The sequence below is a fragment of the Crocodylus siamensis genome, chromosome 1, assembly GCF_052110815.1.
Source record: "Crocodylus siamensis isolate JL-2025a chromosome 1, ASM5211081v1, whole genome shotgun sequence".
NCBI classification, from domain to species: domain Eukaryota; kingdom Metazoa; phylum Chordata; order Crocodylia; family Crocodylidae; genus Crocodylus; species Crocodylus siamensis.
Window position 1 is genome coordinate 213006445 of NC_143395.1, and position 16089 is coordinate 213022533.

At 44.7% G+C, this 16089-nt stretch overlaps 1 long non-coding RNA gene across 2 annotated transcripts in view; it reads left to right on the plus strand.

Moving 5' to 3' along the window:
- The window catches only part of LOC149874092 (uncharacterized), a 102264-nt gene that overhangs the window by 81328 nt on the left and 4847 nt on the right, over window positions 1–16089 (plus strand). Inside the window, exons 2-5 of one of the 2 annotated variants that reach the window (XR_016443361.1) lie at window positions 1994–2247; window positions 8883–9133; window positions 10465–10580; window positions 10878–16068. This is a non-coding gene — a long non-coding RNA (uncharacterized LOC149874092). Of the gene's footprint in view, window positions 1–1993; window positions 2248–8882; window positions 9134–10464; window positions 10581–10877; window positions 16069–16089 lie in introns of those variants that run through there. The other variant, XR_016443362.1, reaches the window with a different exon arrangement.

Here is a 16089-nt window from a genome sequence, read left to right on the forward strand (position 1 = left end):
ATTTTTTCTCATGCTGCTTCTCTGAAAAAATGTTCAACACTTGTCAATCAAAAAATGGAAAAACTGAAATGGTTTTAGTCAATTTTGGGTGCACGTGTATTTTGGTTCTGGATGATGATATTTTGGGGTTTCAGGCATGATACCGTCTGGAAATCTTTATCCAGGATAATTTAATTTAATCCAGGAAAATGTCATGTTAGAGGAAAAGAATTGAAGATTCAAGAACAGACAGATGAGGGGTACAGCTTCAATATGCCTCCAGGGAAAGTAAAATCACCCTCCCAGTAGTCACTTTTCTCTGTGGAGGGAGAGGTAAATACCTTATTTGGAGAATTCACCTCTTGAAAAAGTCCTCAAGATACTAGACATGCCTTGCTGTGATGACAAGGACACACCTACCTTCTCCTTCACTTTAAGTCTGACAGTTGAGCAACTGGTGTTTATCACACGGGCAGCTTCTACACCTCCATCCATCTAAATGGTAGCCAGGAACCAACTCCAAAGACACATCTCAAAAATATCCTTTGACACATTTGGGGAAAAATCAAAGCAGCTGAACAACCCTGATTTATACCATGTAAGGATCTAACTCATACTGTTTTACTCCATGGAGAAATTGAGTTTAACTCAGCTGAGAAATCTGAGGGTAACAGTGTCGGGGTGGAATAGCATAAAAATCTTGTCTGTTTTGCTGAGTAGTAGGTGCCATGACAGATATCCTAGACAGAAATACCCTTCAAATTAAATACTGAAGAGGGACTTGAATGAAACTCAAGATCTCTGTACCCTCAAATTCCAGGATATTTGAAATCTGCATTTGAATTTGTGAATAATACTTTTTATTGGGTTTGTTTTTAGAGTGAGTCTGGACAGTAAGACATTGGGATAGTCAAAAATAAAGGCCCAGATTTGTGCATTTGGAATTCATCTCTAATCTGCACAGAGGGAAAGATCAAATTTATTTGTGGCCATGAGCAATATTTACTGAGATATGTGATGTCATCACATTCATCCAACTGTAAGTGGGATGGGAATAAGCCCTCATCATTTTCTTCTTTCTCTCAGCCTTCTGGGTTATCTAAAGAGTACCAATTCAGGCTGTGTTACTGGAACATAGATCATGCTCATGTCCATAGCATTGCAGGTCAGGTATTGTAGAGTGCTTTTCCTCATGATAAGTAGAGCTGAGTGATAACATGTTTGCTTTCTAAAGTTGTTCCTGAAAGTCAGACTGCTAGGATGGGTGGTGACAGTTAGAAGGATGATGCAGCAAGCAAACATGACAATTTGAAATATAGCTAAAATTAATTCTATGAAGAAAGAAACGAGTGGCATTTGTATCCAGAGATGGGATGCAGAATCTTCACATTTTCATTCTCTGTTAAAGCAATGCAATGGCAATACAATCGTAAATACAAAGAAATAATAATGAAGGGATGTATCTGCAAAACAAAACAAAACACATATTGGTATTAACTCTTGTGGATTGAAAAGCTTTTTCTGCTGTAACTCCATTTGATTGAATTGGAAGTGGCCAACTTTTGACTTGTGGGGTAAAACCTTACAACTAGGGATAGTTTAAATTTTTCCATTCATAATATTTATTTTGAAATAGTAAATCTGCTTTTACATTGTTTTGTTTAATTTTTTCTGTTTCTTTAATAAATCAATTTTGGTTTATTTTTATGTTAAGAAAGCTCTGTAAAATGTTGATGAAAAAATATTAAAATGTTGTATTTCTTTAAAAAATGTCCAGGGACAATACTTGACATTTCCTAAGTAGCTCTAGTAAGTGCTGCCTTGACTGTTGTTGTAACTATTATGGAGCTACAGACAGCCTGAAAAGTGATTTCTGTGACCTATGTAGTTCACTGTATGCCTCAAGCTACTCTCTATGGTGTTTAAACCATTATTACATAAGACCAAATACAGGTCTAGGCAAAACTCCCACTGACTTCAAGGGAATGGGATTTGGTTCTTGTTCCTCATACAGGTGCATGATGCTTCACAGATGGAGAAAATATAAGGCTTCTGTCCTCCAAAGCTTGCAGTTCCTGGAGCCTGCAAATTCTTCAGTCATACGTCTAGTCCCATTGACATAACTTTAGTGACAAGTGTAGTCAAGCTTGCAGTTTTTCAAGCAACATCTGATTGGTTACTTTACTATGAAACCAAGTTATCTCCACTGAGGTCAGTGAGTTCTTCTGGATTGACATCAGGGTAACCATGATCATAAGCTTCCCATAGGTAAGTCTAGGATGAGCTAATCTGGAAGATCTCTTGCATAATAACCACCAGTTTGTTGACTTCTAAGTGCCTACCTTCATTTAAGAACATGATTAAGTCTTATTAAAGGCCAACAGAGTTTTGCATGAGGGCTTGAGAATGGTGTCCTGGCTAGCACATGCTCTGGAGCTCTTGGATCAGGAATGCCTTATGCGAGTCTACTGAATCTAGGGCCACCATAATACTAAACCATTGAGTTACCCTAACAAAGATACATAGCTGGACCTGCCTTTGGCTAAGTTTCCCCCTGTGTTTCCTGATAAGCAGAATAAGATGAACAGAACAAAGGGGATGGATCAATCTTTGTCTGATGGCTTCTCACTTCCTTATTTTAAAGCAAATATGAGAAAGGTGCAGCTTGTGATTTGGCAGCTGTAGGAGGACAAGGGTCTTGCCAGCTAAAATCCCTTCTCTGGCCTAGTTCAGGTTTTCCTTGGCATGTTTCTTTAATGAAGCATCCACAGTTACTTATCTGGGGAATGTGGTTTAATATTTTACTGGTTCTATTTGTTCTCTCCCCCCTGTATGACCTCTCAGATAAGGCACTGAGGGCAGAGCTGGATGAGGAAGGCTAACTCTGAAAGCTGCCAGAGGGATGTGTTCATAACCTTGGCCCTAGTTCAGGTTTCTCCGGGGGAGATGGTTTGCACCCTATGAAGCTGAAATATACAACAGAGAGTCTCTGCCAATACCCTTACTCCTTATGGGAGCATTATTTCATGAAGGCAGAGCGCAAGTACAGGAGCAGGTATAACACATGCAGCTTGCTGCAGGGTTCATTGTTTCAGGAGAGACAGTTTACTGAATATTTCTAAGTTTCAGACTAGGCCTAGGCAAGAATGGCCTGATACAGACATGAAAGAAGCCAGGCTACATACTCCACAAATTGAATTCTATAGTCAGAGAGGTTACGCCATCATCTCCTTGCATAAACTAGAATCAGGGCTACTGATGGCAGTGTGTTTGTACACAACCATGCCTTCCAGTTCAGAAGGCTTTCCTAGCACAAGAAGCTGCAACTTGCACTTGCAGATGCTAGACTGGTGACTGAGACCAGGCTACAGAGATTCCCCATCTGTTGTCCAGGATAAGTACAGTGGGATTCTGTCTTGTACAGAGCCACTGTGAGGCTGGGAGAGAAGTGACAGTATATGTGTGTTCCTAACTGTTTCTACCATTTCTTTCCCCACTTCCACTTCATGCCTGTCCAAACCCACCATATAGATCTGTAACAAGAAGGCAGAAGCCTCCTGTTACTTAAGAGGAACCTGCAACAGGATGAACTAGTTCCAGGAAAGCTAGCAGCTAAGGAGCCAGCTACTTGCTAGCTGAGGTATAGCCAAAAGCCAGCAGTAGCAGACATAAGGAACAGACAGCCAGGCTACTCAGATCTAAGAGCTGCAAATGGCAGCTAAGCACCCACAGAGCCAGTAGGCCTCAAGGTTAGGATGAACACACCTGTGATACCTACTGAGTCACCTGATTGGAAGGGGGCAGGGCTTAGCATAAGCTCAGGGCCTGAGCCTACACAGTCAGTCTGGCCCTGGAGGCTGCAATGGAAGAAGCTCCAGAGCAGGAGGGGCCAGGCGCGCTCCTAGCTGGCGCTACCTTGGGGGAGGCAAACAAAATGCTGCTGCCTTGCAGAGGAATGTGACCCAAGATAAGGGGAAGCCTTGATGTTCAAACGGGAAGCCACTGTTTATGTTCAGACCCAGAGCAGGTTAGTTGGTATTGTAGCCAGAGAGTCTCATTTCTTTGTTACAGTTTAAACTGGTGGTTTGGGATTGGGACTAGCAGAGGTGGTACAGAAGTCCGAGCCATGCCTGAGAGCATGAGAGTGTCTGAAGCTCTGCCAGGAGCTAGGGGCTCATGACATAGATTAGGCTTGAGCCTTATAGGGTGGCAATCTATGGGAGGACTGTAGCCAAGTGGAACTCAGGCCATGTAAGGTCAGGAGGCTCAGATAAGATGGGGCCAGGGGCCCAGACAAAGCTCAAGCAGGGTCAGCACTCAAAGCAGGGTAGAGACAGGGTCAGGAGCCCAGGGCTAAAGTAATCAAGATAAGAGCTGGTATCCAGATGCCAGGTCCAGTAGAGTGGCCCGAGGCTAGCAGGCCCAGCTAGAAAAAAAAAGAGGGTAGAGGCTGAGAAAGCAGAGGCCCTGACAAGGGAGCAATTTTATAGTAACAGTTGTGAGGCATGGGCACAACTGTAGGGGAGGTTTGGAGGTCATGAATGACACTTAAGGCTGAAAGTACCTGGAGTGGCAGGAGTGGGTGGAGAGGGGCCACCAGGCACAAAGTAGGATTAAGCCCAGCAGAGTTCAGATGGGACCTACTGGTGGTCAGCACTGAGGGCTTACTTGTGGACCCTTAGGCAGCCTCCCTTTCTAACATTTAATAGTTACATTAAGGTGTGGCAGGAAGAAGAAGGGGAGGTGGGTACCCTAGAGTTAGAGGAACGAAAGGGTTGTGTGGCCACCAGGGAGCATCATGGCTGCTCCTGGAACCTGAGCCCTTGCCACAAGATCTTCTATACCAGGGGTTTTCAACCTTTTTGGGTCAGTGAGGCCCCAGAGCCTGGTCGAGAAGGAAGGAGTCCCCCAGCAGCCAGTCAATGAGTGGGAGATGGGGTGGGGAGGTCACCCAGTGGCCAATCAGTGAGCTGGGAGGGGGGAATCCCCCAGTAGCCAATCAGCAACTGGGGGGGGGCATTCCCTGCAGCTGTTTGGCAAGTGTGGCATCAGTGGCACCCACTGCTGAGTACGCCAAGGCCATCCCAAGTACCCCCAAGGGTATGCGTACCCTCAGTTGAAAATCCCTGTTCTGTACTTCTGGCAGGACATGGAGGTTCCCTCTCTTGGAAACATATGACATTCCCTTGTCCTGTGCAAGAAAGGCCAGATCCATGGACAGATGATGGAGTTCAGTGGAAAGTTTAGTTTGCCTCAGTAGATTGATTAAAACACTCCAGAGTAAGGTGCTCAGAATTTGGCCCTTGGCTTTTTGTCTGCATTGCTTAAAGCACAAAACAGCAAAAAGAAGGCCTAAAGCTATACATGGAGTAAGAAGAAAGAAAGAAATAGTAGTAATAATAATGATGATGACAGCAGCATGGCAGGGCAACACTGAAAGCAAGTGAAGCTATAGAGGTTTACATCATAAAGCATGTCATTTAGACAAGTTATAAGAGGAAACTGACCACATAGGCCCCTGATTCTAAAAATAGCTACACGTGAACAGAGCCATACGCCCACCCAAAGCACTGTTTAAATCATACTGTCCAGAAACTGATTCCACGTGGGTGCAGAGACCTAACTACGTAGGGCTGCTTGCAATACAGATGCATGCAAAGACTAGGGTGATTGTCAGGAGTGGACAAGGTTGGGTAAAAGAGCAAAAAGATAATGCCCTCAAACTAGCATCTCAACACCATCAGACAATGAGTATGCAGGAAATAAAAAAAGATGGGCTTTCTGAAGATAACAAGGAGCATCTGACCTTATTCATAACTCACCTGGAGGGTTGCCAGAGGGAATTTACAAGGTCAACTGCCTGAAATGCTGATTGTTTTAATTCTATTTAAGTATCTGAAACAACTCCCACCCATTTACTATTGAAAAACTATTGTTCTACTTAATAGGTTCTTATTGGTCATAAAAAGAACCCCATCTTGTAGCTGGAAAGGCTGGAGCAATCAGAGATAAGAACAACAAATATGCTTTATAGGGCTTTGAAATAAGACAAATTGTAAGAGACAGACTGAGCTATGATGTATACAGACACAGTTCAGGGAATAGTCCAGAGGTTTCTCCTAATAGTTTAGGCATAGATCCTACAAGTAGTTATGAACAGGAGTGAGAATCAGGCACTATAAATATATAGTATGCATAAAATATTAACTATCTATTTTTGCAGTATGTAAGAAATATGTATATGTGTATTATTTATGTATAAACATCATATGCTTTTATATATAGACATATAATTTAAACAAATACATTATTTATTCTAAATTGTTTTTCAGAAATAACTGTCCCTGTTTCAATATTCCCATTAATGTAAATGAAGCTGATGTGTCTCTGGGAACTACCATTTTACTGATATTTTCTATTAGCAAATCCATTTGGATAACATAGTTTAAGACAAAAAGGCTACTCAGCCTCTGAGAAGGTGTGGCAAAAGAGAAGGAGACTTGCTTGGGAGGTTTGGTATGTTCTACAACAGAGGTCTCCAACCTTTTTAAGTTGGAGATCTCCTTTGGCATTTAAAAACAACCCAAGATCTACTGTGTGCTTTTGCCACCCACCCAGCTGGTAGGTCTGTATGGAGATAAGGGGTGGGGCAGATTGTGGCAAAGGGAGAAAACATTATTTGGGGGTGCACCTCCCCAGCTGGTAATTCCCACCCGGCACCCTCTGCATCACTGTCCCTCACCGCAGGGGCCTCGATCTAGCCCCCACCTTTTCCCTCCCCCTCAGACTAACCTGCTGGGCTGGGGCGTGTGTGTACATGCACACAGGTATTTAGCCGCCCCCGCAGCCTCGGATCAGCTCCAAGAGGCTCCAAGGTCTACTGGTGGTTTGTTCTACAAGAACAAAGAGATGATTGACTGTAACATACAACCACCTTTGAAAGTGTCTACACATACGTTTGGTATGTTGACATTGTATTCCCTAGCTTGGAGCCTCCACTGTTCCATATTTTCTTTAGTTGCTTACACCAGGGGCTGTCAACCAGGGATACGCATACCCCTGGGGGAATTTTGAAAGGTCCCAGGGGGTACACGCAGGTGGGCGGGGACAGAGTACCACCACCCCATGCCGCTGCCTCACAGGAGCAAGGCCAGGGCAGGGTGAGAGCAGGGCCACACAGATGCTGTGCTGCTGTCACTCCACTTCTTACCATCCCCCCGCTCCACATCTGGCTGCTAACACCCACTCCATGCTATGTCTAGCCACTCGCCCCTCCTCTGCCCCTGCCGCTGCATCCAGCTGCTCACCACCTCCCCCATCTCTGTGCTGCTTCTGGCTGCTCACCACACCCACCCCTCACACCACATTCAGGTGCTCACCCCCCACCCAGGGGTACACTTATTAAAAAGGGGGCCACCAGGGGTACACTTATTAAAAAAGGTTGAAAACCTCTGCATTAACCGACTAGGTTGTGGGGCTCAGGTTATAAGGTGCCCTTCCCCACCTTTCACCACAGCAGTAACTGGCCTGGCATTTCTTGGGGGCTGTCCCACCATGAACAGCCCCACCAGGCCACCCATCCCCAGCAGGGTGCAGTTTCAGGGCATGCCCAGGAACAGTGAGGCCTCCTCCATCCCTACAGCCTCATCCTTAGATCCAAGGTGTTCCAGGAGCAGCTCAGCCCAGTGTTGCCTCCTTGGCTGTTTAACAAAGACTGCTGCCTCTCTGGCCTATGTTTGAAAATGGAAACCATCATAAGGCACCTGACAACTGCCTGCTCCTGCCCTTAAAGTGGGAGGCACCAAAGGTGCACTGCCACACAGGCTTACTAGAAAAAAACCCTGTGCATTGTGCTCCATCAGGGCTGGACCTGCCAGAATTGTAAATAAGGCTACTCCTATTGTATATCAAATTAAGATACAGTCAAAGGGAAAGGAAATCAAATTAAAATGGGTCCACATATCACAATCAAAGGCTTGAAAAGGGGGCAAAACCCGAATAATAATAACCAGATGTTTAGCAAGGTATGTGTCTTGACAGTTTCTTAATTTTGTTTTTCAAGTTAAAAATGCATTTCCCATGGAATATTCAACAAAAGGAAAACATCCATGGGCTTACAACAACTGACTTAGTAAAATGCTTGTTACCATATGAAAAGGGGAAGTGGGGAGGTGGGGAAGATATGTTAGTAAATACAGGTGCTTCTTTTCCTATAATAAGTAGTGAGTCCTCCCCTTTTCAATTCTGAAGGGCAAATACAATAAAGTCCCTTACAATAAAGTGAAAAGGAAACCAAAACTCCTTCACCAAACCAAGGAATTTTATTTTTACAAAAAATTAGAAAAAAAAAATTTACATGTAATTCCCCAAGGGCACTAGTGTGCAGGCTTTAAAACAAACCCGGTTTTGAAGTTGCATTGGAACTGAACAAGGAATGTTAGCCACCCAGCACTCAAAGGGGAGGGCAAAAAATAAGCTGAAATAAGGGAACAGTAACCTGATCAATGCCAAACTGCAGCTATAACCGATGTAAATGATGTTTTAATTGATGGACCCATGCAAGAATTTATAAAGTTATCTGTGCAATATTATAAATTAATAAAGCTACATGATTTAACTTAACAGACAAAAAGCTCAACTAATACAGCAGGAGGTAAAATATTTGGGAATCATTTTACGCCACCATGGTCAAACTCCAGATGCCCAGTAGGTAAAAGTGATTGAAAAATTATCAGCTCCCCTCAACGCTCATACATTAAGGGCCATTGGTACCCTAACTATAAGCTATCCATACTATCATTTTATAACAAAACGTAAAATTATTAAAGAGCTAGATTTATTTGAAGGCTATCAATAACTTCCCCATCAAAGGGAGGACCTCTTTGTTTTATGTTTCTTTATAGGAAGGCGGATGAACTGTGAGGTCTTGGAACTACCAATAGAATCAACAGTGTCTTCCTTACCTAAGCCATAGTTTTTCTACAACAATGAAAACCAATGGTGACACATAGGGGGTTCACGTGCACCCCTTGAGATTGTCTGTACCCCGCCCTGAGAGAAGCAGTGGTGGCACTACTGACTCTGCAACCCAGCTGCAGGAGGGGAGAGGGGCATGCTGGGCTCACAGCTGGCTCAGCACAGCAGGCACACACAGGTAGGTAAGGTTTCTTCTGGGGGGCAGGAGGGGGGAGATCAAGACCCCCACAGTGCAGGAGGGAGCAGAGTAGAAGCAGGGGCGAATCATTTACCCTGCCCCTGCCCCACTCCCTGTTGCACTGTGAGGATGTCCCATGACCCAGCCCTATCAGGGCCCCATTCATAGTGAATGGAGCCCTGGCTGAGCCAGGTCATGGGACAAGTGGAGCCTGGCAACTTCTGCAAATTTGCGGCACCAGGGAGCCAAGGCGAGGCACACTCCCTCCCCCACCCCGTGATCTTTGCATGGGTCAAGGGTAGGCTGCAGCTGCGAGGCAAGTGCCACTTTCAAAGGCTGCAGTAAGGCACAAAGGCCAACTTGCCCTGCAGCTGCAGCCCACCCTTGCCCTGTGCAAAGATCTTGGGGGGCTACGTGTCCCCCTTGGCTCCCTGGCACTGTAACTCTGCAGGACCTACCAGGGACCACTTAAAGGGGGTGGGGGTCCTTGGGGCTCCGTCTCCTCCCGCCTGGTGGTGCAGCCGAGGCTTGCCCTGCTCCAGCTCCAGGCCCCCCCAGGTGGTGTGGGGCTGGGGCCCGACCGGGGCCAGTGTAGGGATGCAGCCAGGGCCAGTACAGGACTATGGTGTGATGGATGCTGTGCAATGACCCCTGGCACAGGGGGAAGGGGCAGTCGTATGGGTGCAGTGGATCCTGGCCCTGAACCCGATCCCTACCTAGTGCCACCTCCAGCCTCGCTCCCTCCCCCACATTGCCCTTTCCCCTGCCCTGCCCCTTCTCCTGCAAACTTTTACATGGGTAGGTGGGGGGCAGCACACATGTGCATGCTCACCCCCTCCAACATTTTTTTTCTCTCTCTGCACCCCCTGCCCCCAGTATTAGGAGGCACCAGTGAGCGGCTGTTGGTGCCTCCGCCAGTATTAGGAGGCACCTGTCACCCATGATGAAAATTGTCAGTTTTGTATTGTTCATTTTGTTGTTTAATTTATTTAAATGTGAAGAGTTTAGATGCAAATGAATATCACGTAGATGTAATAAAACATACTGAGGAGACATCTGAAAATTAAACTTGTCTGTGAATCCTGGTCCAGGACACTTCCATCCAGCTTGGACTGGAAGGATGTCCTAATCCTTGAAGTAAAAAGTGACAATTGATATGAAAATTCCAGGTTAAAGGCACTATAGTAATGTGTGTACTCTTTATAAAGCTGGTGAAATATATCTATATATCTATATTTTTTTCCAGAAAATCCCATTGGCATTTACATGTAATATATAATGCTAATTTACCAGGTTGTGTGTGTAAAATCTCATTAACCAATTATTTTAAGGGAAATATAAATGTGCAAAGTCAGGTCTCTCTTGGATCTGGAACCCATGTGCCCACAGGATGATTGGAAGCCTAGTTAAATTTTGCCCAGTTTGGACAGCTGCAGCAGACTGGAAGGTAGGACTGCCTTTTGTAATTAGAATTATTGAAGGATTTATTGATTATAAATTGGCAAGTATCTGGGAAAGAACTCCCATAGTGGTACATCTGGAAAGGCACACCGGTTCTATGGCAAATGTTATACGGAATATGGACCAATAGTACACTCTGTGGTTTCGAAAGAAGCTTATTCATGGGTCAAGCAAAATAAAATTAAGTTCTATTTGTCAAGGCAATATAACCTTGAGGGGTGAGGATAGAATTTTTATTACTGTTACAGCTTGGAATAATGTTGTTGGTTCTCCTCTTTTTTAGGTTAGACCTCCAGCACACCTACCTTCTGAGTTACACTCAACTCCAAAGGGAACTGAAAGTAGTAAACCCCACTTTCATAATGTTTCACCATGATGTTCAGCAATATTAGTGCATGTTTCCAGTTGGGTCCCACAAATAAATGTAACATTGAAAATTGTAATGGGGCTTTGGAGTCCAGATGGAGAACTCCCTTATCCAATTATCTACTCCAGGTGGAAAAATCTCTTCCACGACATTAGCTTTTATACAGCATTCATGGGTATTTGATTCTTTCTTAGTAAATAATTCCAGTCTTCCAATGGTGCTCTCTTGCCCATTTAAATCAGTGTGTATGAACTCCACAGGGGATTCAGTTTTCTTGGTTATGCCTGGGAAATGTGTCACAAATTGCAGAAAAGGCTGCTTAGTTGGTATGGACAGCATGGCACAATTTATCATTACAAGTAATTCATCCCATTTTAAATGCCTCTCAAATAAGTAAAACCCCTATTGTGGGGCCTCATGTTGTTAAGTTAGATCACAATAAACAAGTTTTATTGGGAGTACAATGAGCTATTAAGGAAATTCCATAGATTTAAAGGGACTTAATTTGGCCATGACTGATCCAAAATGTGCCCCTTATGTGCAAACTAGTTATCAGAGATGAAAACAGTGGCTGCAACTTTGGTATGCTAATAATGCCCAAGTCCACATACGAACAAAATGTGATTGGTATCAACTGCAGTTGGTGGAGCAAGGCTAGAAGCAGCTGTTTTAGACAGTGCCAATACAGAAGATTTGATCAACAAATTAAGCTATGCTAGTGCAGAAATGCAAACGATTGGAAAACCCTTATTTGGCTCCTTGTCCCATCTGGGGCTGGGAGACCAAATGGTGGGATCCATTTTACCCATATTTCAGCAAGTTACAGAAGAAAATGAGCAAATGATCATTACCACTATTGACACACTTGTTCAGCATGTTTCCTTAGCCCTTGCTAGGAATCAGTGAGGGAGTTATGTACCCAAGGAACCATCACCAGTGGGCATTTAAAAGGGTGGGTATATGGGAAACAACACAGAAGGGTGCTTGACTCATTAAAATGTGGGGTATGTGTGTGAAGATCATAATTTGCAAATACAGGATGAATGTATGGACAACATGAAATTCATCAATGTGCTTTTGATATGGTCAGTGAAAATTATTCTGCAGTAGTTTCTGCTGGAAAAGGGTATGTAAGAATGCCTTGTCCCTATGTAAGTCTTGATCAAAATTTATTGTATTTAATGGCATTCTTTGTTAACCAATGTTTTTGTAATGTATCAGCTATCAAAGGTTGTGATTTTGAATACTTTGTGTCTCATTGGACAACACAGCAGAGCATTCCGAGTAATTTCTGGGTTTATAAAAATATCACTCCCATTTAACTGGGTCCGAATCTGCCAACGTCAAAACAAGTATTATCTCATCCAGAAGTACATGCAATGGTAAATTCCATTAAGCAATACAATCACAAAAATATGGTTCATATTAAACATGATAATAAAAATGTTTTGCAAGTATTAGAAAGAGTCCAAAAGGCAGTGAAACATTCCTAGTGGGAAATTTTCCTGGGATGGAGCCCTACTGCCCCAGGAGTTTTAAATCTAATGCTTCACTCCATTGTGGTAATAATTGACATCCAAATTGTTATCATCATTTTTGTTCTTGTTTTAACTGACTAGACATATTGCCAAGTTCATCAGTTTCACAGAGGTTTTTTTGGCCTCTACTAGACCCCCACTATGAGCCCTTATATTTGTAGCAAACTTACCTTTTGAGCTCTGGATGAGTCCTGGGCTCAAGATTCTGAAATTTTGATTGGTGGAGCCCATCCACCAATCAGAAACAAGCCAGGGTAAGCAAGGACATGCCCTTTCCCTGAAGGGAGGGGGGCAAGAAGCAGTTTGGACCTGGTTCGAGACTGCCCTGCCAGGTCTGGAGAACTTCAGGGGTGGAGCCACTGAGGTGTATAAAAGGAGCAGCATGCTCGGAATGCAGAGAGACTTGATGGCGGAGCTGAAGAAGGAAGATCGGAATGAGAAAAGCTGGGGATGAGCTACCCCCGCAGGGAATAGCCCTGAGCTCCTGAAGATCCCTGGGAGGGTGTGAGACCCTTGGGCTCATCATGCTGCAGGAACTCGCTGCATGGAGCAGCCCTGGGAGGGTGTTAGGCCCTCAGGCTTATCATGGTGCATAGTCCGACACACAGAGTCTAGGCCCTAGAAGTGGCTTGAACTTGCAGACCCCGGCAAGTGGCTGGCAACCACTGTGCATAGGACCTGGCAAGATCCAGGAACAGTGAGCAGCAAAAGGCTGCTCGGATTAGCCACCCTGTGTGAGACTGGAAGGCTGGAGCCCTGCATATGGCCCTGGCAAGCTGAAAGAGCCCCAGTGCTGAGCAGGGCACAGAGAATGGGGAAGGCCGCCACAGTGTGAGGCAGGCAGTTGGTAGCCCAGCAACCTCGCTGGGTGAAGCAGATAACCTTTGGTGCTCAGAGCGGGGCAGAGAGCGGTGTGAGCAAATCTGCAGAGGGCCGTGAGGACAGAAGCAGGTGACATTGCAAGGCTTGGGTGCCCAGGCTGAGGGCACCAGGCCACAAGGGGGGTCCAGAGGCAGCGTGGGAGAAAAGACCTTGGCAGGGAGCATCACACTGGGATGAGCCAGGCCATCAGAAGGGCCATGAATTGTTGGAGCACTGGGGCCCTCAAAAGGAAGGAAGGTATTAGGAGTGGCCTTACTAGAGCTGGGTAGAAGACCCCTCCCAGTGGGTGGGTCCTGAGACCCTGTTGGGAGTGAGTGAGGGGACCCCTGTTCTCCAGGCTTGGGGGACGAATTCATAGTTAGACTTATATGTGGTTGAAATTATGAGTTTATGTTGCGTTTTATAGTTTATAAATAATATTGTTCATATTATTTTAGTGTTGTTAACTGTGATATTGATGGGTTTGAGAACTTTAAGAAATCTTTGGGTCAGTTGTGTATATATTTTTAAGTACTGTTTTTTACCCTCTGGGGTGAATATTATTGGAATCATTGGGTCAGGTAACTCATTTCTTGATTTCATAGATTTCAGAGATATCAGGGCTGGAAGGGACCTCAAAAAATCATCAAGTCCAGCCCCCTGCCCCAGGGGCAGGAAGTCAGCTGGGATCACAGGATCCCAGCAGTATAAAGGTCCAATTGACTCTTGAAGGAATCTAGAGTAGGTGCTTGCACCACCTCTGGCAGCAGTCTGTTCCAGGTCTTGGGGGCTCAGACTGTAAAGAAGTTCTTCCTTACATCCAGCCTGAAATGGTCTTGGAGAAGTTTGTGACCATTTGACCTTATCATCCCATGGGGCGCTCTGGTGAACAGACGTTCCCCCAGATCCTGATGTACACCCCTTATATACTTATAGGCAGCCACCAGGTTCCTCCTGAGCTTTTCCAGGCTGAAGAGTCCCGTAGCTCTCAGCCTCTCATCATGAGGCCTGTTTTCCTGCCCTCTGATCATGCACCTGGCCTCTCCTCTGGACTCTCTCTAGCTTCTCCACATCCTTTTAAAATTGTGGAGCCCAGAATTGGATGCAGTACTCCAGCTGTGGCCGAGTACAGTGGGAGTATGACATCCTGGGATTTGCTGTATAAGGTCTAGAATGACATTATTGAGTTAAAGGAAGAGCTTGGAGTATCATTTTGGCTGATACCTTTTTTCTGGTGAAAAATACAGATTTGGTGACACTAAAGCTTTTTATGAGTTTGTAATGAAGAGAGAGAGAGCTGATAACGATACTAACTGAACACTGACAAGAACCGATTAAGGACAAAAACAGCCACATTTCTGAAGCAGCTCTTCCATGAAGCTAGGGAAATTCTGGAGAATGGGAGAGAGCAAGAGGGCCCTGGACAATTCTTTTGACTTTAATTCCCCACATTTTTTAAATAATACTTGTTTCATATGGACTTGCGAACATTATTTTGATACAGTGCTTCAGAATTTCCAGTACATTGAAAAATTACCTAGCTCTAGCTACAATCTGTGTAGATAAGCTTCTTTGTGTTTCTTTCTTGCTATGAATAAGATGTAGTACTAATAAAGCAACTTTATCTATTCTCCTGGATATAGAAATCTTTTGCATAGCTGTAGAGGAGATACTAAATGGTCATAGTAGGAGGCAGTACAAGATCCCTTCCCACTGCCCCCTACTAAAACTTTGACTTAAAAGGACATTCAGTATTAAGAACACTACTCCTAGTCATGCCTTCCATCTCATGGAACCAGTGAGTGCCCATTTTTGATGGCAGCATTTGTGACTTGGCCTCTTAGGCACTGAGCACACAGGCATGAGATTTACCATCTGGTTCTACATAGGTAAGCTTACCCAGTCATCGTAAGAATAAATGTGAGTTTCTGTAAGATTTTTTTCCCGACAACATAACAATTGTTCTGCTGTACACAGAGGCTGCTTGTTAGGGCTGTGTGAAGCTTCACTCCCTGATTCTATTTGGCAGAGATTCAGCCTGTTCAGCCTGATTCAGATGCTGAATCTCCAAATCTGAATCAAATCAGGAGACACTTTAATCTCTCCAAATCAAATCGGAACCCCCTGAATTGATTTGGAGAGATTTGGAAAGATTCAGAGATTCGGATATAGACACAGCTTTAAATGGTTTTTCTATGTACCTCTAGGTAGCAGGCGGCTCGTAAGTGCTGTGATGCTGGGGCTCATGGAGTGTCCCACTGACGTGCAGGGGGCTCCCCAGCGCATTCAGCAGCAGACCTGGAAATGGACCAGAAGCACTTCCAGTCCATTTCTGGGTCCACCAGTGAGTGTGCCAGGGGCCCCCCTTGCACCCCCAGGCTCAGCGACTTGGGTCTTGGGGGGCATCCGGCTTTCCCTGTGGTCGATTGCTGTAGACTGTAGAAAAGGAGTTTTCTTTGCAACCTGTAATAAAACTTGCTTGCAACATGTTAGCAGAAGCAACCAAAGACTTGGTCTGTGGCAGGAAAAAAAAGCCTGCAGAGAGGGGTTAGCAGGACAGGGGAGTTTTTTTCTTGCCTTTAAAAAAGAGTTTCTTTCTAAAAATTTCCACCTATACTCACCCCCACCAGGACACCCCTCTTGCTACATACAGGAAGTATGCTGACTACTGACATAATATATAATTTTGGGGACAGGGGGTTCAGATTATCACTTTCTCCTCTGTCACA